Source organism: Bombina bombina, chromosome 1, assembly GCF_027579735.1.
Source record: "Bombina bombina isolate aBomBom1 chromosome 1, aBomBom1.pri, whole genome shotgun sequence".
Taxonomy (NCBI): domain Eukaryota; kingdom Metazoa; phylum Chordata; class Amphibia; order Anura; family Bombinatoridae; genus Bombina; species Bombina bombina.
Window position 1 is genome coordinate 919,015,637 of NC_069499.1, and position 27,654 is coordinate 919,043,290.

At 39.3% G+C, this 27,654-nt stretch overlaps 1 protein-coding gene across 4 annotated transcripts in view; it reads right to left on the bottom strand.

Annotated features, from left to right (window-relative positions):
- The window catches only part of CBFA2T3 (CBFA2/RUNX1 partner transcriptional co-repressor 3), a 62,835-nt gene extending 35,487 nt beyond the window's left edge, over window positions 1–27,348 (bottom strand). For 2 of the 4 annotated variants that reach the window (XM_053716676.1, XM_053717438.1), the window contains exon 1: window positions 26,677–27,348. The gene's annotated coding sequence lies outside the window, so the exon portion shown is untranslated. The remainder of the gene's footprint in view (window positions 1–26,676) is intronic. The other 2 variants (XM_053715850.1, XM_053713454.1) reach the window with 2 other exon arrangements.
- Between the last annotated feature and the right edge of the window lie 306 nt (window positions 27,349–27,654).

Below are 27,654 nucleotides of genomic sequence, written 5' to 3' on the forward strand. Positions count from 1 at the left end.
GTGCAGAGCATTATAGCCCCATCCTAATACTGAGATGTGCAGAGCATTATAGCCCCATCCTAATACTGAGATGTGCAAAGCATTATAGCCCCATCCTAATACTGAGATGTGCAGAGTAATATAGCCCCATCCTAATACTGAGATGTGCAGAGTAATATAGCCCCATCCTAATACTGAGATGTGCAGAGCATTATAGCCCCATCCTAATACTGAGATGTGCAGAGCATTATAGCCCCATCCTAATACTGAGATGTGCAGAGCATTATAGCCCCATCCTAATACTGAGATGTGCAGATCATTATAGCCCCATCCTAATACTGAGATGTGCAGAGCATTATAGCCCCATCCTAATACTGAGATGTGCAGAGCATTATAGCCCCATCCTAATACTGAGATGTGCAGAGCATTATAGCCCCATCCTAATACTGAGATGTGCAGAGCATTATACTGAGATGTGCAGAGCGTTATAGCCCCATCCTAATACTGAGATGTGCAGAGCATTATAGCCCCATCCTAATACTGAGATGTGCAGAGCAATATAGCCCCATCCTAATACTGAGATGTGCAGAGCGTTATAGCCCCATCCTAATACTGAGATGTGCAGAGCATTATAGCCCCATCCTAATACTGAGATGTGCAGAGCGTTATAGCCCCATCCTAATACTGAGATGTGCAGAGCATTATAGCCCCATTCTAATACTGAGATGTGCAGAGCGTTATAGCCCCATCCTAATACTGAGATGTGCAGAGAGTTATAGCCCCATCCTAATACTGAGATGTGCAGATCATTATAGCCCCATCCTAATACTGAGATGCGCAGAGCATTATAGCCCCATCCTAATACTGAGATGTGCAGAGCGTTATAGCCCCATCCTAATACTGAGATGTGCAGAGTAATATAGCCCCATCCTAATACTGAGATGTGCAGAGTAATATAGCCCCATCCTAATACTGAGATGTGCAGAGCATTATAGCCCCATCCTAATACTGAGATGTGCAGAGCATTATAGCCCCATCCTAATACTGAGATGTGCAGAGCATTATAGCCCCATCCTAATACTGAGATGTGCAGAGCATTATAGCCCCATCCTAATACTGAGATGTGCAGAGCATTATAGCCCCATCCTAATACTGAGATGTGCAGATCATTATAGCCCCATCCTAATACTGAGATGTGCAGAGCATTATAGCCCCATCCTAATACTGAGATGTGCAGAGTAATATAGCCCCATCCTAATACTGAGATGTGCAGAGCATTATAGCCCCATCCTAATACTGAGATGTGCAGAGCGTTATAGCCCCATCCTAATACTGAGATGTGCAGAGTAATATAGCCCCATCCTAATACTGAGATGTGCAGAGCGTTATAGCCCCATCCTAATACTGAGATGTACAGAGCATTATAGCCCCATCCTAATACTGAGATGTGCAGAGCGTTATAGCCCCATCCTAATACTGAGATGTGCAGAGCATTATAGCCCCATCCTAATACTGAGATGTGCAGAGCTTTATAGCCCCTTCCTAATACTGAGATGTGCAGAGCGTTATAGCCCCATCCTAATACTGAGATGTGCAGTTCATTATAGCCCCATCCTAATACTGAGATGTGCAGAGCATTATAGCCCCATCCTAATACTGAGATGTGCAGAGCGTTATAGCCCCATCCTAATACTGAGATGTGCAGAGTAATATAGCCCCATCCTAATACTGAGATGTGCAGAGTAATATAGCCCCATCCTAATACTGAGATGTGCAGAGAGTTATAGCCCCATCCTAATACTGAGATGTGCAGAGCATTATAGCCCCATCCTAATACTGAGATGTGCAGAGCATTATAGCCCCATCCTAATACTGAGATGTGCAGAGCGTTATAGCCCCATCCTAATACTGAGATGTGCAGAGTAATATAGCCCCATCCTAATACTGAGATGTGCAGAGCATTATAGCCCCATCCTAATACTGAGATGTGTAGAGCAATATAGCCCCATCCTAATACTGAGATGTGCAGAGCGTTATAGCCCCATCCTAATACTGAGATGTGCAGAGTAATATAGCCCCATCCTAATACTGAGATGTGCAGAGCGTTATAGCCCCATCCTAATACTGAGATGTGCAGAGCGTTATAGCCCCATCCTAATACTGAGATGTGCAGAGCATTATAGCCCCATCCTAATACTGAGATGTGCAGAGCTTTATAGCCCCTTCCTAATACTGAGATGTGCAGAGCGTTATAGCCCCATCCTAATACTGAGATGTGCAGAGAGTTATACCCCATCCTTATACTGAGATGTGCAGAGCGTTATAGTCCCATCCTAATACTGAGATGTGCAGAGCATTATAGCCCCATCCTAATACTGAGATGTGCAGAGCATTATAGCCCCATCCTAATACTGAGATGTGCAGAGCATTATAGCCCCATCCTAATACTGAGATGTGCAGAGCATTATAGCCCCATCCTAATACTGAGATGTGCAGAGCATTATAGCCCCATCCTAATACTGAGATGTGCAGAGCATTATAGCCCCATCCTAATACTGAGATGTGCAGAGCATTATAGCCCCATCCTAATACTGAGATGTGCAGATCATTATAGCCCCATCCTAATACTGAGATGTGCAGATCATTATAGCCCCATCCTAATACTGAGATGTGCAGAGCATTATAGCCCCATCCTAATACTGAGATGTGCAGAGCATTATAGCCCCATCCTAATACTGAGATGTGCAGAGCATTATAGCCCCATCCTAATACTGAGATGTGCAGAGCATTATAGCCCCATCCTAATACTGAGATGTGCAGAGCGTCATAGCCCCATCCTAATACTGAGATGTGCAGAGCATTATAGCCCCATCCTAATACTGAGATGTGCAGAGTGTTATAGCCCCATCCTAATACTGAGATGTGCAGAGCATTATAGCCCCATCCTAATACTGAGATGTGCAGAGCATTATAGCCCCATCCTAATACTGAGATGTGCAGATCATTATAGCCCCATCCTAATACTGAGATGTGCAGAGCATTATAGCCCCATCCTAATACTGAGATGTGCAGATCATTATAGCCCCATCCTAATACTGAGATGTGCAGAGCATTATAGCCCCATCCTAATACTGAGATGTGCAGAGAGTTATAGCCCCATCCTAATACTGAGATGTGCAGAGAGTTATACCCCATCCTAATACTGAGATGTGCAGAGCGTTATAACCCCATCCTAATACTGAGATGTGCAGAGCGTTATAACCCCATCCTAATACTGAGATGTGCAGAGCATTATACTGAGATGTGCAGAGCATTATAACCCCTTATTAATACTGATATGTGCAGAGCTTTATAGCCCTATCCTAATACTGAGATGTGCAGAGTGTTATAACCCCTTATTAATACTGATATATGCAGAGCTTTATAGCCCCATCCTAATACTGAGATGTGGAGAGCATTATAGCCCCATCCTAATACTGAGATGTGCAGAGCGTTATAGTTCCATCATAATACTGAGATATGCAGAGCTTTATAGCCCATTCCTAATACTGAGATGTGCAAAGCGTTATAGCCCCTTCCTAATACTGAGATGTGCAGAGCGTTATAGCCCCATCCTAATACTGAGATGTGCAGAGCGTTATAGCCCCATCCTAATACTGAGATGTGCAGAGCGTTATAGCCCCTTCCTAATACTGAGATGTGCAGAGCGTTATAGCCCCATCCTAATACTGAGATGTGCAGAGCGTTATAGCCCCATCCTAATACTGAGATGTGCAGAGCATTATAGCCCCATCCTAATACTGAGATGTGCAGAGCGTTATAGCCCCATCCTAATACTGAGATGTGCAGAGCATTATAGCCCCATCCTAATACTGAGATGTGCAGAGCATTATAGCCCCATCCTAATACTGAGATGTGCAGAGCATTATAGCCCCATCCTAATACTGAGATGTGCAGAGATTTATAGCCCCATCCTAATACTGAGATGTGCAGAGATTTATAGCCCCATCCTAATACTGAGATGTGCAGAGCTTTATAGCCCCTTCTTAATACTGATATGTGAAGAGCGTTATAGCCCCTTACTAATACTGAGATGTGCAGAGCTTGATAGCCCCTTCCTAATACCGAGATGTGCAGAGCTTAATAGCCCCATCCTAATACTGAGATGTGCAGAGCTTTATAACCATTTTCTTAATACTGAAGAGTGCAGAGCTTTATAGCCCCTTATTAATACTGAGATGTTTAGAGCTTCATAGCCCCTTCCTAATACTCTCTGTTTCTTCTTACATACTAATACTGAGATATGCAGAGCGTTTTATAACCACATCCTAATACTGAGATGTGCAGAGCTTTATAGCCCCTTCTTAATAATTAGATGTGCAGAGCTTCATAGCCCCTTCCTAATCATAAGATCTGCAGAACATCACAGCCCCATGCTAATGCTTAGAAATTCAAAGCTTTACAGCACATACCTAATACTAGCACCTTCCAAATACTGCGATGTCCAGCGCTTTTTAGCTGCTTTCTAATACTAAGATATGCAAAGCTTTATAGCATGTTTGTAATACTGGGAAGTGCAGAACTTTTTAGCACCTTCTTACACTGAGATGTGTAGACTTTTACGCCTCCTTGCTAATGCTAAGATTCGAGATCTTTATTTTTCCCTTTCCAATACTGTGTAGCACTTTACAGTCTCTCGCTAGTGCTGCAATGTGCGGAGCTTTATAGACCATTGCTAATACGGAGACATGCAGGGTTTTATAGCCCCTTACTCATGCTGGGACATGCAGACTACAGAGTTTCATGACCCCAGTCTATAATACCCACATAGCTTCATGACCCATCTAATACAAGGAGCTGAAGCTCTCTGAGTCTGTGGTACAGAAAGGGAATGAGACTCTTCCTGCCTGTAATAGTGAGAACTCCAGATCTTTATAATCTCCTGCTGTTATCAAAAACTTGCAGAGCTTCATAACCCTGTGCAAAGCCTGGTATAGGGACAGATATAGAGAATGTTACAACAGTACAATTCATCTTGTTAAACTTATCTGCATGACAAATGGCCAAGATATAGCTGTTAAAATTGATATGAATGTGTATACTAACTGATCCCTTAGGACAGATGTCCACTGCCTCATAAGTGCAGTTTCCACTGCTCTACTGATAGAAAGGAATAGGCCTCTGCAAACATGAGAAACAAATACACCTATTCAGGACAAGAACATCCAGCCAAATAATACAACATATGTAAAGAATACATTCTTCTAGATACAATAGTGAAAAAGATGAAGAACTTTATAATTCTGCAAAGATACCTGCTAGGACACAGATGTGGTTTTGTAGAGCATTTCATTATGACCTGAAGGAGAAACTAAAACTACAGTTTTACTTTAAAAATGTAAAAACAATCTTCAGTATTGCAATACATATGGTTTAACAATCTGGTTTGTTTGGCAAGGAGCCAGTTAATATCTCTTCTTCTTCTTTAGTAAATTAGTGCATTATATTATGGCACTAACGTCCTTTTAAAAGGATATTAAACACTAATTGCTAAATAGAATGATGCATTCAGAATTTCAAAGAAAAGATTAGTCTGAGAATAACATGTAGATGCATTTTTTTAAGTTTTATTAGTTTTTTGTTTAAATATTGACAAAATAAGTGTAAAGTTTTATTGTCTATAAACCAATGGGCGCTGCCATGTTGTAACTCAGGTTACCTTCTCAGCTGCGGCCAATTAGGGACAGTTTAAATAAATCACTAGAGTGTGCAGCCAATGGCTGTGTGGAATGTAAGTGTTCTGCACTTCAATTTCTAACAGGAACTGAAAAGCTCACAATTTCAGAATGGAATTACAGGAAAATGGGACAAAATAACTAATGACAGTATATTGCAGAGTTTATATATATATATATATATATATATATATATATATATATATATATATATATATATATATATATATATATATATATATATATATATATACAGTTTATCGTTTTATATTACCATCTCAAAGGGGCCCATTTATCAAGCTCCGGATGGAAACGCCAGTTATGAAGCAGCGGTCTAAAGCTCTAAAGCAGGCGGACAGACATTGCCGCGATTGACACCCTCTGCTGGCGGCCGATTGGCCACGAATCTGCAGGGGGCGGCGTTGCACCAGCAGCTCACAAGTGCTGCTGGTGCAATGCTGAATATGGAGAGCGTATTGCTCTCCGCATTCAGCGAGGTCTGTCGGACCTGATCCGCACTGTCGGATCAGGTCCGACAGACCTTTGTTAAATAGGGGCAAAATTGTTTAATGTCCCTTTTAAAATGAATCCATCTGCAGAGCATGAATTTGCATTTTACCTAATACAGACCTGCAAAGCTTCAATAGCATTTGAACTCTCCTATAATATAGAAATGGAAATATATGATTTTGCTCTACTGTATACCCTTCTCTTCTGTGGCCTTCATCTAAAATATTTAGCACTCTAAGGTTACCTAATGGATTCTGAGGCAATGTGCTGCTTTAAAGCAGTAAAAACCCTTTGCTCCTTGGAAATCACACTTCACTGAGTACCTGTTGGAGACAGTCATCACTTAATCCACTCACCATTCAGTCTGCAGATCACAGCCCGCAGCCCTCCCTGAAAGAGGTCTGGAGAGCATCACTTGACTGACAGCAGAAACATTCCATAAAGCCAGGGTATGGATGAGACAAACCTTATTGCATGATGCCAGGCAGCATTGTGAGAAAGACTTCTGGAATGAGCGATTCTGTGATCCTGAGATATGGTTGAGTGGATTTTGCAAGAGTTTTGCTGTGAGGAGTTACCTCTCTATAAGCAATTTTTTTTATGCTATACACACTCATTTTCTCTCTTTAGTAAGATGAAATCTGTGAGTTTTCTTGATAAAGACCTAAGGTTATGTTAGAGCAAGTGAAGTCTGTAAGTATATAGCTGGTTTTTTATGCAATGCGTAGTATAGTGTATAGTATAATGGTAAATAGAATAAATAAAGTGAATATTTACTCCTACAGTAAATAATATTTTTTTTGTTCTTATCCTTGTCACTATACCAATAGAGCTTATTTTATGTAAAACATAACTGCACTTCCTGTTAGTTGCAAAATAAAAATAACAACACTTTCCTGCCCCCCCCCCCAAAAAAAAAAAAACCTGCTCTTTGAAATGTATGATATAAATGAGTGGAGTTGAATGCCCCTTTATGTGCTATGTTTTATGATGTGTGTTCATCTAGTGCTGATTTGTCCTGCTGTTTGGTTTATTGTCTGTTCATGTCAGGGTCAAGTGGTCAATATATTTTGTTCAGCCCTGTGTGTTTACAAGTCAGATTAAATGTCTTCCCTTAGCACAGTGTGTAAATCTGTAATGTTATGATTCTTTGTTGACATACTGCACGCCATCTACTCCCTTTTTTCAAAAATAAAAAATCACAGCATTAAAGATGTAATAGATATAAAAAATTAATATCCAGATCTCATATTAAAAAGAATTGTCTTTTTGACCTACCTCAGACAGCAAGATACTTTTTTATTGTTTTTATTGAATTTTCATTAAAGATATACATTTGGGTGATAAGAAGTCAAGCGATGTATACATCGTACATTAATAAAATAAATATAAGGAAAACAAAAAGAGAAAAAAAGAAAAGAAAAAAAACAACACAAAAACAATTGATAATGAACTGAACAAGATGACATTTAAGGGCTCGATTTATCAAGCCCCATACGGCTGCAAGTTCTCACAAGAACTTGTTCGCCGTAATTTATCAAGCAGCGGTCACCAGACCGCTGCTTCCCTAAGCTCTTCGCCACCTCTAAGGTGGCGAAATTCAATCTCCGCAGTCGAGTCCGACCGAGGAGATTGACAGCTCCTGCCCACGCGTGATTGGCTGTGCGCGGGCAGGGGGCCGGATTGCTGGTAATTTCGCGCCGCCACAGGCAAGCTGAGGCGTACAGGGGCGCGTATACGTGCCCCTGTACGCCTCAGCTTTGATAAATCTAGCACTTAGTCATTTAGTGAACTTATTTTTTTTTTATACCTCAAAAACTTTTGTGTCATAAAGCAAAAAAAAATAAATCCTACAAACTAGGGCTGTCCAGCTTTCAGTCTGAGGGCCACATGCCCCTCGTCAGGATTTTTTAAAGTTGGCAAATTATACATAATTATATACATAGAGAGAGAACTGTGCTGTGTTGGACAATAGTGAGTAGATGTACTATATACCCTATTTGCCAGCTGTCTTATTTTTCATGGTACAGTCACAATTTTTAGTCTCATGTCCTTGTTATAGTCTGTCAAGTTGTAAAAATCTCCCCATAGGTGTGGATTTGGCATGGGAGTCTGTGGGAATCAGATAAGAGTTGTGGGTTTTTTTTTTTGGTCTTATGTATATATTTGCATTTAATAACATATTTGATTTGGTGAACAGTCATCTGTAAATTTCCAGCAGTTTAGAGATCTTTATAGAACAAATAATACAATAATTAATATATAGAGCTAGATTTATCAAGCTACGGCAGACAGGGGCATACATATGTGTCCCTGTATGCTGCAGCTCGGCTATTTCTCCAACATAGGTGTGTCCGGTCCACGGCGTCATCCTTACTTGTGGGATATTCTCCTCCCCAACAGGAAATGGCAAAGAGCCCAGCAAAGCTGGTCACATGATCCCTCCTAGGCTCCGCCTACCCCAGTCATTCTCTTTGCCGTTGTACAGGCAACATCTCCACGGAGATGGCTTAGAGTTTTTTAGTGTTTAACTGTAGTTTTTATTATTCAATCAAGAGTTTGTTATTTTAAAATAGTGCTGGTATGTACTATTTACTCAGAAACAGAAAAGAGATGAAGATTTCTGTTTGTATGAGGAAAATGATTTTAGCACCGTAACTAAAATCCATGGCTGTTCCACACAGGACTGTTGAGAGCAATTAACTTCAGTTGGGGGAACAGTGTGCAGTCTCTTACTGCTTGAGGTATGACACATTCTAACAAGACGATGTAATGCTGGAAGCTGTCATTTTCCCTATGGGATCCGGTAAGCCATGTTTATTAAGATAGTAAATAAGGGCTTCACAAGGGCTTATTAAGACTGTAGACTTTTTCTGGGCTAAATCGATTCATTATTAACACATATTTAGCCTTGAGGAATCATTTATTCTGGGTATTTTGATATGATTATATCGGCAGGCACTGTTTTTGACACCTTATTCTTTAGGGGCTTTCCCTAATCATAGTCAGAGCCTCATTTTCGCGCCGGTATGGCGCACTTGTTTTTGAGGACAGCATGGCATGCAGCTGCATGTGTGTGGAGCTCTGATACACAGAAAAGTCTTTCTGAAGGCATCATTTGGTATCGTATTCCCCTTTGGGCTTGGTTGGGTCTCAGCAAAGCAGATTCCAGGGACTGTAAAGGGGTTAAATATAAAAACGGCTCCGGTTCCGTTATTTTAAGGGTTAAAGCTTCCAAATTTGGTGTGCAATACTTTTAAGGCTTTAAGACACTGTGGTGAAATTTTGGTGAATTTTGAACAATTCCTTCATACTTTTTCGCAATTGCAGTAATAAAGTGTGTTTAGTTTAAAATTTAAAGTGACAGTAACGGTTTTATTTTAAAACGTTTTTTGTGCTTTGTTATCAAGTTTATGCCTGTTTACAATGTCTGAACTACCAGATAGATTGTGTTCTGACTGTGGGGAAACCAAGGTTCCTTCTCATTTAACTATATGTATTTTATGTCATAAAAAAATTTAGTAAAAATGATGCCCAAGATGATTCCTCAAGTGAGGGGAGTAAGCATGGTACTGCATCATCCCCTCCTTCGTCTACACCAGTCTTGCCCATACAGGAGGCCCCTAGTACATCTAGTGCGCCAATACTCCTTACTATGCAACATTTAACGGCTGTAATGGATAATTCTATCAAAAACATTTTAGCCAATATGCCCACTTATCAGTGAAAGCGCGACTGCTCTGTTTTAGAAAATTCTGTAGAGCATGAGAACGCTGATGATATGGTTTCTGAAGGGCCCCTACACCAGTCTGAGGGGGCCAGGGAGGTTTTGTCTGAGGGAGAAATTTCAGATTCAGGAAACATTTCTCAATAAGCTGAACCTGATGTGATTACTTTTAAATTTAAGTTGGAACATCTCCGCGCTCTGCTTAAGGAGGTGTTATCCAATTTGGATGATTGTGATTATCTGGTCATTCCAGAACCACTATGTAAAATGGAAAAGTTCTTAGAGGCCCCGGGGCCCCCCGAAGCTTTTCCTATATCCAAGCGGGTGGCGTACATTGTTAGTAAAGAATGGGACAGGCCCGGTATACCTTTAGTACCTCCCCCCATATTTATAAAATTGTTTTCCTATAGTCGACCCCAGAAAGGACTGATGGCAGACAGTCCCCAAGGTCGAGGGGGCGGTTTCTACTCTACACAAGCGCGCCACTATACCCATAGAAGATAGTTGTGCTTTCCAAGATCCTATGGATAAAAAATTAGAAGGTCTGCTAAAGATGTTTGTTCAGCAAGGTTCCCTTCTACAACCAATTGCATGCATTGTCCCTGTCACTGCAGCTGCGTGTTTCTAGTTTGATGAGCTAGGAAAGGCGATTATTAGTAATTCTTCTTCTTATGAGGAGATTATGGACAGAATTCGTGCTCTTAAATTGGCTAATTCTTTCACCCTAGACGCCACCTTGCAATTGGCTAGGTTAGCGGCGAAAAAATTCTGGGTTTGCTATTGTGGCGCAGAGCGCTTTGGTTAAAATCTTGGGCAGCGGATGCGTCTTCCAAGAACAAATTGCTTGACATTCCTTTCAAGGGGAAAACACTCTTTGGCCCTGACTTGAAAGAGATTATCTCTGATATCACTGGGGGCAAGGGCCACGCCCTTCCTCAGGATAGGTCTTTTCAAGACCAAAAATAAACCTAAGTTTCGTCCCTTTCGCAGAAACGGATCAGCCCCAAGGGCTACGTCCTCTAAGCAGGAAGGTAATACTTCTCAAGCCAATCCAGCCTGGAGACCTATGCAAGGCTGGAACAAAAGAGAGCAGGCCAGGAAACCTGCCACTGCTACCAAGACAGCATGAAATGCGGGCCCCCGATCCGGGACCGGATCTGGTGGGGGGCAGACTCTCTCTCTTCGCTCAGGCTGGGGCAAGAGATGTTCTGGATCCTTGGGCGCTAGAAATAGTCTCCCAAGGTTATTCTCTGGAGTTCAAGGGGCTTCCTCCAAGGGGGAGGTTCCACAGGTCTCAGTTGTCTTCAGATCACATAAGAAGACAGGCATTCTTACATTGGGTAGAAGACCTGCTAAAAATGGGAGTGATTCATCCTGTTCCATTAGGAGAACAAGGGATGGGGTTCTACTCCAATCTGTTCTTAGTTCCCAAAAAAGAGGGAACGTTCAGACCAATCTTAGATCTCAAGATCTTGAACAAGTTTCTCAAGGTTCCATCGTTCAAGATGGAAACCATTCGAACACTCCTTCCTTCCATCCAGGAAGGTCAATTCATGACCAAGGTGGATTTCAAGGATGCGTATCTACATATTCCTATCCACAAGGAACATCATCGGTTCCTAAGGTTTGAATTCCTGGACAAGCATTTCCAGTTCGTGGCGTTTTCTTTCGGATTAGCCACTGCTCCTAGGATTTTCTCATAGGTACTAGGGTCCCTTCTGGCGGTGCTAAGACCAAGGGGCATTGCTGTAGTACCTTACTTGGACGACATTCTGATTCGAGCGTCGTCCCTTCCTCAAGTAAAGGCTCACATGGACATTGTCCTGGCCTTTCTCAGATCTCACGGATGGAAAGTGAACGTGGAAAAGAGTTCTCTATCTCCGTCAACGAGGGTTCCCTTCTTGGGAACTATAATAGACTCCTTAGAAATGAGGATTTTTCTGACAGAAGCCAGAAAAACAAAACTTCTAGACTCTTGTCGGATACTTCATTCCGTTCCTCTTCCTTCCATAGCGCAGTGCATGGAAGTGATAGGTTTGATGGTTGCGGCAATGGACATAGTTCCTTTTGTGCGCATTCATCTAAGACCATTACAACTGTTCATGCTCAGTCAGTGGAATGGGGACTATTCAGACTTGTCTCCGAAGATACAAGTAAATCAGAGGACCAGAGACTCATTCCGTTGGTGGCTGTCCCTGGACAACCTGTCACAAGGGATGACCTTCCGCAGACCAGAGTGGGTCATTGTCACGACCGACGCCAGTCTGATGGGCTGGGGCGCGGTCTGGGGATCCCTGAAAGCTCAGGGTCTTTGGTCTCGGGTAGAATCTCTTCTACCGATAAATATTCTGGAACTGAGAGCGATATTCAATGCTCTCAAAGCTTGGCCTCAGCTAGCGAGGGCCAAGTTCATACATCAACCATCAGGGGGGAACAAGGAGTTCCCTAGCGATGGAAGAAGTGACCAAAATCATTCTATGGGCGGAGTCTCACTCCTGCCACCTGTCTGCTATCCACATCCCAGGAGTGGAAAATTGGGAAGCGGATTTTCTGAGTCGTCAGACATTGCATCCGGGGGAGTGGAAACTCCATCCGGAAATCTTTGCCCAAGTCACTCAACCGTGGGGCATTCCAGACATGGATCTGATGGCCTCTCGTCAGAACTTCAGAGTTCCTTACTACGGGTACAGATCCAGGGATCCCAAGGCGGCTCTAGTGGATGCACTAGTAGCACCTTGGACCTTCAAACTAGCTTATGTGTTCCCGCCGTTTCCTCTCATCCCCAGGCTGGTAGCCAGGATCAATCAGGAGAGGGCGTTGGTGATTTTGATAGCTCCTGCGTGGCCACGCAGGACTTGGTATGCAGATCTGGTGAATATGTCATCGGCTCCACCATGGAAGCTACCTTTGAGACGAGACCTTCTTGTTCTAGGTCCGTTCGACCCACTCCAGCTGACTGCTTGGAGATTGAACGCTTGATCTTATCAATGCGAGGGTTCTCAGATTCTGTTATTAATACTCTTGTTCAGGCCTGAAAGCCTGTAACCAGAAAAATTACCACATAATTTGGTATATCTGTTGGTGTGAATCTGCAGGATTCCCTTGGGACAAGGTTAAGATTCCTAAGAGTCTATCCTTCCTTCGAGAAGGATTGGAAAAAGGATTATCTGCAAGTTCCTTGATGGGACAGATTTCTGCCTTGTCTGTGTTACTTCACAAAAAGCTGGCAGCTGTGCCAGATGTTCTAGCCTTTGTTCAGGCTCTGGTTAGAATCAAGCCTGTTTACAAAATTTTGACTCCTCCTTGGAGTCTCAACCTAGTTCTTTCAGTTCTTTAGGGGGTTCCGTTTGAACCCTTACATTCCGTTGATATTAAGTTATTATCTTGGAAAGTTTTGTTTTTGGTTGCAATTTCTTCTGCTAGAAGAGTTTCAGAATTATCTGCTCTGCAGTGTTCTTCTCCTTATCTGGTGTTCCATGCAGATAAGGTGGTTTTGCGTACTAAACCTGGTTTTCTTCCAAAAGTTGTTTCTAACAAAAACATTAACCAGGAGATAGTTGTGCCTTCTTTGTGTCCTAATCCAGTTTCAAAGAAGGAACGTTTGTTGCACAACTTGGATGTAGTTCGTGCTCTCAAATTTTACTTAGCAGCTACTAAGGATTTCAGACAAACTTTGTCTTTGTTTGTTGTTTATTCTGGTAAACGGAGAGGTCAAAAAGCAACTTCTACCTCTCTCTCCTTCTGGATTAAAAGCATTATCCGATTGGCTTATGAGACTGCCGGACGGCAGCCTCCTGAAAGAATCACAGCTCACTCCACTAGGGCTGTGGCTTCCACATGGGCCTTCAAGAACGAGGCTTCTGTTGATCAGATATGTAAGGCAGTGACTTGGTCTTCACTGCACACTTTTTCTAAATTTTACAAATTTGATACTTTTGCTTCTTCTGAGGCTATTTTTGGGAGAAAGGTTTTGCAAGCCGTGGTGCCTTCCATTTAGGTGACCTGATTTGCTCCCTCCCTTCATCCGTGTCCTAAAGCTTTGGTATTGGTTCCCACAAGTAAGGATGACGCCGTGGACCGGACACACCTATGTTGGAGAAAACAGAATTTATGTTTACCTGATAAATTACTTTCTCCAACGGTGTGTCCGGTCCACGGCCCGCCCTGGTTTTTTTAATCAGGTCTGATAATTTATTTTCTTTAACTACAGTCACCACGGTAACATATGGTTTCTCCTATGCAAATATTCCTCCTTAACGTCGGTCGAATGACTGGGGTAGGCGGAGCCTAGGAGGGATCATGTGACCAGCTTTGCTGGGCTCTTTGCCATTTCCTGTTGGGGAGGAGAATATCCCACAAGTAAGGATGACGCCGTGGACCGGACACACCGTTGGAGAAAGTAATTTATCAGGTAAACATAAATTCTGTTTTTGTGTTTATCGCAACGCTGCCCCCTGCCAGCACACAGCCAATCACACGCAGGCAGAAGCTGTCAATCTCCCTGTTCGGACAAGACCGGGGAGATTGAAATTCTCCACCTAGGAGGTGGCGAAGAGGTTAGGGAAGCAGTGGTCTGATGACCGCTGCTTCATAAATACGGACTGCAGGTTCTGTGAGAACCTGCAGTCGTAGGGGGGCAAAGGCAGACAAACCCTTTGATAAATCGACCCCTTAGTGTGTATCGTGTCCAATTTAAATTGAGTATTTTGGGACAGAGCTATGAAATGGAAACCATTAGTGGGCATGGCCAATACTACTGTAACATGCTTGATTGGTTGCTCTGCTTTATTTTCTCAATTATGCAATAGCAAATAGCGTTTTTTTCCTAATGAGCCCTCTAGCATATGTCTACAAATGATTTGGCCCATTGCACCAGAAAGCTGGACAGCACTGATTTAGACCATAGGAACCACATTAGCAGACGCTTCTTCTGCGAGGGATGTATGAACACAGATAAATGCAGATTAAACAGACTTGTAACAAGCAAGAAATAAAATTGAAAGAGTCTTGGCTCTCTGACTCCCAGTATTTCAAAAGCTCTAATGGCAGACGCAGTTCAAGAACCCATAAGTACGAAAGCATTGTACCGCAAACGTGCGCTGCCAATCACTACTGTTGTTGCAGAAACCAACTGAGCAGAAACCTCACACTTCTCATTAGATTTGAATTTTAATTAGAAACCCAAGCAAACAAGATTAAACAGCAAAATCAGCACGGGGCTTTAAATAAATAAAACTATCAAATGCAGTCTTTATTTTATAGAGATTATTTTTATAATGTTTGAAAAATATTACTATGGTTTACTAGGCAGGAGTTAAAAGCTTCTTGCCCAGAGTGAGAAAGTTACTAGTCCACTCAATGTTAAAGGGACACTGAACCCAATTTTTTTTCTTACGTGATTCAAATAGAGCATGCAATTTTAAGCAACTTTCTAATTTACTCCTATTATCAATTTTTCTTCATTCTCTTGCTATCTTTATTTGAAAAAGAAGGCATCTAAGCTTTTTTTTTTTGCTTGAGTACTCTGGACAGCACTTTTTTATTGGTGGATGAATTTATCCACCAATCAGCAAGGACAACCTACGTTGTTCACCAAAAATGGGCCGGCATCTAAACTTACATTCTTGCATTTCAAATAAAGATACCACGAGAATGAAGAAAATTGTATAATAGGAGTAAATTAGAAAGTTGCTTAAAATTGCATGCTCTATCTGAATCACAAAAGAAAAAAATTGTTTGGGTTCAGTGTCCCTTTAAAGATAGGAAAAAGTCAAATTTCTAAGTCGTCTGCTACAATTTATAAATCTTCCGGGACTGTGTGTGTTTGTGTGTGTGTGTGTATATATATATATCATTCTTTTATTATTATTATTTTTTATTTATTTATTCAGTGCCAGGTGTCTCTAACATATGCTGAATTAATTGACTGTTGTGTAGGTTTTATGGAAAAAGAAGTGTCTTCCAGCTCCTTTACGTATAATATGCCTGTATTGTATATTATATTATATGTATATCTCATTCTCTGCATCTATACCCAGCCCCCTCTAATCCTGCATTATTTTTTTTTTTTTTTGTTTTAGCCGGAATAAAAGAATACAACTAGGTACTTATTACTAAAACAAACAGACACAAAAGCGCTATGCACATACATAATAATATCCTCACTGTGTTAATAAAACACCAGGCCGAATGTTACTGGTAAGTATTGAGTTTGCCCAGAGCAAAGATGTAAATATTGGTAAGTAAAGATTAAAAAAAGCAGAGTAATTCTATAATAATTAAATAATAAGTGGACATGCTGAGGTCCCCAATAAGTACAACATAGCTGGTGCAGTTTAACTCGGGCATTCCATCTTGTGATGTGTATGTAAATCAGTGACACTACCAATACATTTACCAACATCAACTATGATTCAAATCAAGGCGAGCAAAACTACAGCCTGAGGGCCAAATATGGCCCTTATTGATCAGAAAGTACACATCGGTGATTTACAGTGTAATTAAGAATGTGTATTTGTAAAAAATGCTGTAAATGTGAGTAGTATATACAGTTTTAAAGGTATAGGAAAGTCAAAATTAAGCTTGCATGTCATTTTAAGACAATTTTAAATTCACTTCTATTATAACATTGAGCTTGTTCTTTGTTATCGTTTGTTGAAAAGCATATGTATATATGCTCAGCAGCAGCAATGCACTACCAGGAGTTAACTGGTGATTACTTATAAATGTCTTATGTTATTGGATCACCATTTGTGTTCAGCTAGACCCCAGTAGAGCATTGCTGCTCTAGAGCAGGCTGTAACTAAAGTATGTGTTTAATCCCCTTTCTGAGATTAAACACATAGTAGTATAAAAGCAATAACATAATAGAGCATTTTCTTTTTGCACTTTCATGTCCCTTTAAATTAAATGTTTTAAGATATCTCAGCATGCTAAGGCACTGTGGCTGAGCTCTGTAGCAACCCAAGGGTTGCAGGTTCGATCCCCAGCGAGGTCCACTCAGCCTTTCATCCTTCCAAGGTCGATAAAATGAGCAGCGCCTTGAGACCCTTACGGGTGATTAGCCGCGCTTTACAAGTACCCAATACATACATTATAGTAACTCATTTCCTGTTTAATTGTTAACTAAAATGTGATTATAATCAAATTCTATTTTAAAGTGTTATCTATAGCACAAGTGTGAGTAATAATGTTATGTGGCCCTCAGCCATTTATAGCACAAGTGTGAGTAATAATGTTATGTGGCCCTGAGCCATTTATAGCACAAGTGTGAGTAATAATGTTATGTGGCCCTGAGCCATTAGTGAATATATAAAAAGATTTGGGTTCCCCTGCTTTAAATGCAGTAGAAACGTTGTTTTTCTTATGTAGTATATACAATGTCCTCACCATACTCTTAATGAATTATCTGACATAAAGCTTTAGGAAGGGACAACTAAAACAATCATAAATCATATTTTTTCACCTCTCAGCACGGCTTTTCGTTTAGACACACACGCACACATATATATATATAATAGCTGTAATATGTTGGTTTCAGCACGCAGAATTAGACCACATGGCTGCATATTACCCTTGTCACACTGTGCTTGCCAATCACACGCCTCTCTTTTGTTTATATAAACAGGTGAATTGTTTGATATCACAATTAAAACCATCTGCCATGTAAATGTATGCCAATTAACTCGTCCTGTTTTAATTACCCTGATAATTGAAGCTGGTGTGTGCAGAGAATGACATGGAAATATCAGCAGGGCACAAGGTACACAATAAACATACTGCACCCCAATACTACAAACTCCTACAAGGCTAGGCAAGTTAACGTATTAAATGTTGTGTATGTGTTTGCTGCCTTGTTTGGCATGATAAGGGTTTAGGCTGGCATAGTGCCAGCTCGGAATTGTGATTGTCACAGCATATGGGTCTCTCTTCAAGCAATATCAGACACGTGCAGAACATTAGCAAACATTTTCGCTCCATTATCAGCTATGAGCTACTGTAACTCTTACCTAAAAAATGTAATCACAGATTTTCAAGAGAATGATTTTATCACAAAAACATATGTCTGTCTTCAAAATGAATATGTTGCACCTCTGCATCCTTCTATTTCTGACGCATTTATCCATCCTATAGCTTTTTGTGTTTTTTTTTTTCCCCTTCTCCTGAGAAACCTATCATGTCTGTTTCTGCTTGTCTCCATCTGATTGCCTGAGTCTTCTTTTTTTCCTTGTCCTACATAATTGTTTTAGCCCCATCTTTGTCACTCTTCATTGTTTAATATTGCTCAACATAAATCATAAGTAGACTGTGGGTGTACTTGCTTGTCAATCAAATACCTGCACAGTGTGTTCTAATCTAACTTGATAAAAATGCACAGCGGTTTTTAAGGTAACATATTGAAAACTTAGTGCAAAAGCTAAGATGTGGTATTAACACAGTATTATGTCTTTTTAAAGGGGTGTTAAAAACTGAACATTTAAAAAAAAAAAAAGTTTAATTAATAAAAGTAAAATATTGAAATATGCTTTCATTATTTGTATTGTATGATTTTGCTGTAAAATACCTCTAAAAATGTGCTTGTCCCACTCCTTCCTGAGAGGCTGAAGTACCTCCCTCATACCTGAAATTTACCTAAAACTGTGACATTCTTCATTGATTGGTTAACACAAATCACATGCTCATTTACATTAGCCTCTAACTGGCCACAGCAAGGGACCAGGAACGGAACATGAATTCCACCTGGATTATTTTAAATAATTTTAAATTAATTCATTTGAAATTCAGTTCTTACTAGATTATATATATATATATATATTTTTTAATGTTGAGTTTTTAACACTGCTTTAAAAAGACATAATACTGTGTTAATACCACAGCATAGCTTGCGCAATAAGTTTTCAACATATGTTGCCTTAAAAACCGCTGTCAGCATTTATCTATGTGCTACATCGTATTATGTCCGCTCGCACTTTGATAAATCTACCCCATAAAATGAAATTGCTCGCTCCAGCACTATAAGCAATGTAAATGTTTGTTAAGTCTAAGGCAAACCAGACAGTGGCCCATCACATATATGATGATGTTTACATGATTTCAAACTACATTTATCAGCTTGCAAAGAACACCTTTAAATGGTGTTGCCTGGCTGAGTGCTTTCTTCAGATCATCACATGAGATATTTTGTGTAAAATGCAGCCACGGTATAGAATAGATCAGCAATGCGCATCCTGCTTCCCATACTTGGTTTAAGGGCAGATCTGTCATTTTCTGTGTGCGTGTATATGTAAATATTTTTAAATTCTAAGCACATTGCACCACTATTGCTCTGTTGTATTTTGAAGGGACAGTCTAAAGCACAAATTACATTACAGCCGGCAATTTTTGCATTACTTACCCAGGATAATTATATGTTTAACCCTTGCAAAGGGATTTAACATCAGGAGCCACATTACAGATGTTTGTTTGGTAGCAGCCATCCTTGCACTTCCAGAGATGAACTTGGCAGGGTTAAACACATAGTTGAAGGGTCACAAAAGTGCAAAATGAAGATGCTCTACTACTGTTGTTGTTTTGTTTCAGGGCTAGAATACACTTCTGGGGGCTAGCTGAACACATTTGGTGAGATAATGACAATAGATGTATGTGTGAAGCCACAAATCCCAGTAGTGCATTGCTGCCCCCTGAGCCTACCTAGCTATGATTTTCAACAAAGGATACTAAGAGAACAAACTCAATTTGATAACAGAAGTAAATTGAAAGGTCTCTAAAAATTCTGTACTCTATCTAAATCATGAACGTTTAATGTTGACTTCCATTTCCCTTTAACTGGGTCAGTAATGCAAAAATTAAATGCTCTAATGAATAAGATTGCATGATGTTTGCATTAGTATGTCCCTTTAAGGCAGTCACACAAGATATCATAGACAGATAATGAAGAAACATTAGGCTCAAAAAACCTTACAATCAAAAACGTGTCAGAAGCTGGATGAATTAAGTGATGTAAAGTTGCTAATAGACAACGTGTGTCAATAGCAGTCGCATGGCTAAGTGAGTATCTTCCTTGCTGTTGGTTATCAGGTTTGGAGCCTTATCTGTGTTTGCACTTGTAACTGACTCACAGTCATAGCTACAAAGACCAGCATGGACCTTTTACCCATTATATGCTGGAAAGTATCATACAAGTAACGTTAAAGGGATCTAAAAGTCAGTAGTATGCTGGGGCTATACAGATCTTGCATGTTTATTTAAAAAGTGTGTTAAAAAAGGTACTTTTTCAACTCTGAGACTGACACCTTATAAACGTTCTCAGCAGTGATCTCTGAGCCTAGACAGGAGCTGATCAGTAGGTATGAATTGTGCATGAGTTTATCACTCAGGCTTGTGCACAAGAATGTACAGGCTTACCTCTGAGATATTGCAGGTTCGGTTCCAGACCACCGCAATAAAGCAAATATCGCAATAAAGCGAGTCATACAATTATTTTGGTTTCCCATCTCATATAAAATGTATGTTTACACTGTAGTGTAGTCTATGAAGTGTGCAATAGCATTATGTCTACAATAAACAATGTACATACTTTAAATTAAAAAATACTTTATTGTCACCTGAGCCTTCAGAGAGTAGTAATCTTTTTGCAGGTGGCGTGTAAATAAAAAAATAAAATATGTATATTTAAGTGTTGATATGTGTATAAATGTTGGAAAAATTGTGCTAATAGACTTGCTCAACGCAGGGTTGCTACAAACCTTCAATTTGTAAACAACTCAATATCTGCAAAGCGCAAAAAAATTTGGTAAGCCTCTACTTACCAAACAGTATGCTTTGAGATTGTCATCCAGGTGTCAGTTTCAATATTAATAACTGTGTTAACTATTATGTCCCTTTAAGTATTAAGGAAGACCGTTATTTAAGAGAATATTATATTTCACTATTGCAATCCGTCTTAAGAATCATTTTCCTCCAGCTTTATATATATATTTTTAATCATTCAATATTGGAGGGGGGGGGGGGGGAATACACCACAAAATTAAAAAAATATATATTCTTCCCTTCTCTGCAACTAAAAGAGATTTCTGCCCTAAATATAGATCTTTTTATTTTCTGTCCCTTGTTGACTTCCAGGGGATGTCATCATTAACTACAGGAAGAACATACGCAAAAGGAGAAAGGAACACGACCTGTGCAAAAACAAACAACAACATACGGACACTATTTACACAACACATATAATAACTATGTAATGTACTTCCAAAGCCCTGCGATCTTCACTGACATATCAGTTATTTTTAGTTATGTAAAAAACACCAAAACATTATGCAGGACTATATGAAGGAGTGGCAAAAAGTAATACATAAATAAAATAAATATGCAATACATGCATACAGTTTTTGACAATGAAGGTATTAATCAGCCATTTAGATAGATGACGGCAGCATTGTGAATAAAGAAAAAAGATGCAAAGAGAAAACAAAATTGTATTTTAAGCATATGGCATGGAAATAGAGGAAAAATGTGAGACTAAGTTGCTTTTAAAGATTCTTTTTTATGGAACAGCAGCTGATAAAGATGATACAGTAGGTGATAAAATATCATAGAAAGCCATACAGACTTGGGACACACAGTGAGTTATCTTGAAAGAAAAGGTGAACGTAAAGCAAATGTGAAATGTGTAGATAAAAATGGGTTGTGCTATTTTTCAGCACTTGAGAAATGTAGTCAACAAATTTCCCTAGAATGATACTAAGGCTGTTTGTCTACACACGTCTGCACAAACACACACCACACTCCTCACATACAAACACTACACACACCTCACACACACACATACCACACCCCTCACACATACACACACACATCTCACACACACACCTCACACACACATACCACACCCCTCACACACATACACTACACACACACCTCACATACACTACACACACACCTCACACACATACCACACCCCTCACACACATACACTACACACACACCTCACATACACACATAACACACCCCTCACACATACACAACACACACACCTCACATACACTGCACACACCCCTCACACACATACACTGCACACACACCTCACACACACATAAACTACACACACCCCTCACACACACATACACTACACACACCTCACATACACACATACCACACCCCTCACACACACATAAACTACACACACACCTCACATACTCTACACACACACACACACACACACACACTATAAATACACACACACCACACACACATATATATATATGTATATATATATATATATATATATATATATATATATATATATATATATATATATATATATATATATATATATATTCAATTTTAACCTAAATATGAATAGCGAAAGTGACAAATTATACCAAGAGAGAAAAAAAAAACAGCTTCTAAAACATTATATGGAATCTCATGAGATAAAAAGGATACCTTTATCTGGTGGTAGAATACATTTATCATTATTTATGGCATTTCAAACATGCATAACAATTTCCACCAAACAACACAAGGACTAATCATAACCATAGGTGTGGTTGCCACTCAGCTTTTGTTAACCACACTGAGGGCAATTTTAAATGAATATTCTAATGTACTAATAAAATGCCCTAATTGGTTAAAGCATTTTTTTGTTACAGGAATGCCCTGCAAGGAGTAAAATTTAATGTTACATTTATGTGGAACGTCATCTGTGCATGGCACACTGAACACAGTCAGCAAGCCAATCAGAAGTGGTATATGCATTTAGCCACCAATCACTGGCTATGTTGTGCTCAGGGTCAAGATTGGAGCGCACCTGTTGCTCAACATAAATCCTTTGAAGGGTTTAAACACGTAGTTACCAACAAGCATTCTTGTAATAATAAAGCTCTTCTAACGAATTACATGTCTTTAATGTATGATATATAAAATAACTGTGGGGGGGGGGGGGGGGAGTATAGAATCCATTTTGAAATACAGTACACTAATCTTTTTAAATCAATAAAAGATTTAGTTCCTTGAAGATGACACATAATTACTTATATAAATTATTACTGTTACATTATCGTCCATCAAAAATGGCAGCCCTAAATGCAGAAATGTAAAATTATGAACCCATTTGAGCAACATAAATAAATAAAAAATCTATATGAAGTATTACTATGGTTCTTGTCATGTGAGGTAAAAACCTTTGATGTATAGATTATGATGACTCTTGGGTGCAAATTTTGAATGAATGTTTGCCATTCTGTAATTTCCACTACAAAGTACATGGACTATAAGAATAAAGAGTAAGCAGAGACGGTCCATGCCAGTGTATTAATAGTATTTTATGTTTGGTTGAATATTGCTGTTTATCTGTATCATGTGACTTTGGCATATGGTTCTGGTATGTGTATACGCATATGTTGAAAGAATACTCTATACTTATATGTCATTGTGTATGTGACACTGTGTCATTAGCTTTAGTATTAGGGTTATTTCTGAATATGAAATTGTACAGTTGTGGTATATATGTTGGTGTTCTAGGACATTTCTGTGTGTGTGCTAAACAGTATGTCTGTCAGTATATTCATGTCTCTGGTATGGATGGCTCTACGTGTTTTGTTGGTCTGTAGCAATATATAATATCACATATTAATATGTCTGTATATATTGTATATCTTTTAATGTGCAAAAATACTATGTGCTTGTGTGTATGTTTAAAGTCTATGCTTGTGTGTATGTTTAAAGTCTATGCTTGTGTGTATGTTTAAAGTCTATGCTTGTGTGTTGAGATTAATTCATGCAGCTCTGGAAGTTTTTTTCATTATGGATGTATATTTGTGACAAATGTATGTCTCTAGTGCAAAAATTGGCAAATTTATTCCAGATTTGGAGTCAGCGAGAATATTAATAAGTCACACACACACATTGTTTAAATGTGTGTCCATTACTAGTTTGTGTATTTATATAGTTGATGTGTGTATATTTACAAAGATGACACTTGTGTGTTTGAGTACAGTACAGCGCTATGGTATTCTTGTATATGACAATGAACACATGGCTTTGCTGCCAGTACGTTTATGGCATTATATAGTGTGGATTTATATATGTACCTATGCAGACATATATCCTGGTAATTGTATCAGTATATATATTACCAAAATGAATGTATATTGATCAGTATGTGTATCAGTAAGTCCTTATGTATGTCATTGCATGTATGTATGTTTAAATACAGCTCTAGTATGTATGCCTGTTTTGTACTGAAATGCATTTATTTAATTATCTGTGTGTGTTTGTGTATGTTGTAAGCACATAGCTCTGGTTCATGTGTCTTAATATAAGGTTCTAAAAGTGTGCATGTGTTTACATGGTTCAGAGTGTTTATGTTTCTCAATTTGCTTGTGAATGGATCTATATATGTCACTTCATGTATGAGTGTTTTCTACATGGATCTAGTATGTGTGTCAGTTTACATGTGAGTGGATCTATATATGTCACTTCATGTATGCGTGTTTTTTACATGGATCTAGTATGTGTGTCAGTTTACATGTGAGTGGATCTGTATATGTCACTTCATGTATGCGTGTTTTTTACATGGATCTAGTATGTGTGTCAGTTTACATGTGAGTGGATCTGTATATGTCACTTCATGTATGCATGTTTTCTACATGCATCTAGCATGTGTGTCAGTTTACATGTGAGTGGATCTATATATGTCACTTTATGTATGCGTGTTTTCTACATGGATCTAGTATGTGTGTCAGTTTACATGTGAGTGGATCTGTATATATCACTTCATGTATGCGTGTTTTCTACATGGATCTAGTATGTGTGTCAGTTTAAATGTGAGTGGATCTATATATGTCACTTCATGTATGTGTGTTTTCTACATGGATCTAGTATGTGTGTCAGTTTACATGTGAGTGGATCTGTATATATCACTTCATGTATGCATGTTTTCTACATGGATCTAGTATGTGTGTCAGTTTACATGTGAGTGGATCAATATATATTACTTCATGTATGTGTATGTTTTCTACATGGTTCTGATATGATTTTCAGTTTTCATGTGATTGGATCTGTATATGTCACTTCATGTATATATATGTTTTCTACATGGTTCTGATATGTTTGTCAGTTTACATGTGAGTGGAAGTGTATATGTAATTGCATGTATGTGTGTATCTGTTGGTGCTCTACAAATAACTGATAATAATATATGAGTCTGGTATGCCAGTCTGTTTGTATATGACTGAATCTGCAGTAGTATATATTTGACTTGGCTATGTGTACCTCTAATTCTGTAGATTGTATATAATTAATTATCTAATATGTGTGTTTGTCTGTATATGGCACTGAATCTACCGATGTGCATAAATGACTTGTGTGTGTGCCTGAATATTTATGGATCTATACGTGCCCAAGTGTGGACCTTGTGTAACCCTGCTATTAAAGAAGAGTACATTTAATTCTCCTGTCATTTTAATGACTGCCAGATATGCTACTGACATATTTATTAGTAACAGTACATTCAAACTAGTATATTGATCTGTATATTAGTAGTTTATGCATTAATGAACTTCTAATAAATTATGTTGAATAAAATAGGCGCAGATGCTTGGTGGTAAGAACTAATTCTGCAATGCTTTCTGTCTTTAATGCGTCAGTTATAAGATGCCAGGTGTCAGGGTGGGCTCCACTATGGAGTTAATGACAGGCTCTGTATCTCTGCTAACACACAAGCAAACAATACACAGGCAGCTTTAAGAAGATTACATGCTGTATTGTTAGTGAGAGGACAAAGCTTATTGTGCTAAACAAAATATGCCTGTTTAACCACTTTGATGCTAAACATTGGGTTGCATGCAGGCAAAAATATTACTTTCTTCCACTTTAAAGTCATATTACTTTGCAATGGGTTAACCACCCTAGTTCCAAAATCATATACCTCAAGAATTAATCTGTTATTACTAACCAAGGTCTCACAATTTTGTAAGTTCTGTTGATAGTTAGATAGATAGATAAATAGATAGATAGATATTAGATAGAGATAGATAGATAGATAGATAGATAGATAGATAGATAGATAGATAGATAGATAGATAGATAGACAGACAGACAGATAGGATAGATAGATCCAATTTTATTTTCCACAATAATATTACCAGATATTCAGAACTATTGTTGTTTACTTGAGTTAGCATTTGCACATGTTACAAGTCTTGGGTTTAAGTGAATTGTAAGATGGGACAATATTAAATGCTCTATATCAATTGTAAACGTTGATAAAACGGTAAGAATCTCTCAAAACAAATACATGATACCATCTCAGAGCAGTGTACGTTTGCTATCAATAAACTTAAAGTAATAGTTGGAAGAAAAAAAAAACAATTCTATGCTAACAACAACAAAACTTATAAGGAATTGGAGCTCTAAACAATAGAAGATTAATCAGCAAGTATAGCCTTACACTGGATGACTGTCTTAGGAACACATAAAATAAATATGAACTGAGCCTAACTTACCCTGTTTACAAAAATAAATCCACTGATCAACATCATATTGTTAGTGAAGTATCAAAGTGGGACAGTAATCAACTGTAATACAAGCTCATCGGAGTGAATAACTAACCAGTTCTCTATAGTGTTTCAGTCTATCTGTCTGTCCGTATATCCATCTAACCACACACTAAATATAGCACAAGCAATCTGCCACCACAGGTCACAAGAGCTCCATAAAACTCACCTTCCTGGGGTCAGGCTGGAGGTCACTGATCAAGGGAAACAGATCCCTAATGTAAATAGTCCAACAAGATCTAAGCGCACCATGTCATATCCTCAGGTCCCTTATCCAAAAACGGGAACACACATCCGAAGTTGGTGTATTAGGGAGATCTATCAGTATTATGGTTGTTTGTTTATTTGACCCTGGGGTCACCCGAGTCTGATGTAACGTATCCGCGGCAGGACTATGTAGACTCAAAGTTGGGGTCTCTTGTTTAAGGTTCGGGTCACTTGTCCGAGCCAGTGATCACTTATCCAGGCTTCTTGTCACTTACAATGTGAGTTCATTCCGAGCTCTCCAGAGCAGCTGATCAGAAGCTGTCACCCAAGCACACTGTATCTCCTCTGGGGTTATCTCCTGTTCTTCACTATGATATGTCAGACTGGTCCCAGCTGTCACAGGGTGAGATTCCCCTCTCCCATCCCCTCCTCCCTGCCCCCAACTCTGCTCACATCACTCACTCTCCTCCTGGGAGACAGTGATCTGCAGTGTGAGTAGTATACCCCTAGCCTCAGATAGGCACTGCCCCGGTCAGGGAATGAGCTGTGTCCCGGTGCCCAGTCCGGAGTTGCCTCTTCCTCCGCTGCCTCTTCCCCCGCTGCCTTTCAGTCTAACACTGCTGCTGCTGTTCCTCTTCCTTCCCTTTCTGCTCAGAGTGCAGTAATCAGGGCTCCCTGCAGGGGGAGCTAGTCCTCTGTCCCTGCCTCATTAACCCCTTACAGACATTTATCCGGTTCTTTTTTTAATAAACAAACTTGCCAGGAAAAGAAATCTCAATATGAATTTACATTAACAATTTTAACTAAGGGGCTGGATTCTGGAATGTTCTTCCACCTCTAAACTGAGTGGCAGTATCTTACTGTAGAATTATTTTCTTCTTTTTAACCCTTATCTAAAGGGGACTCAAAAAGTTATATAAAAAAGTGTCAAAATGAACTA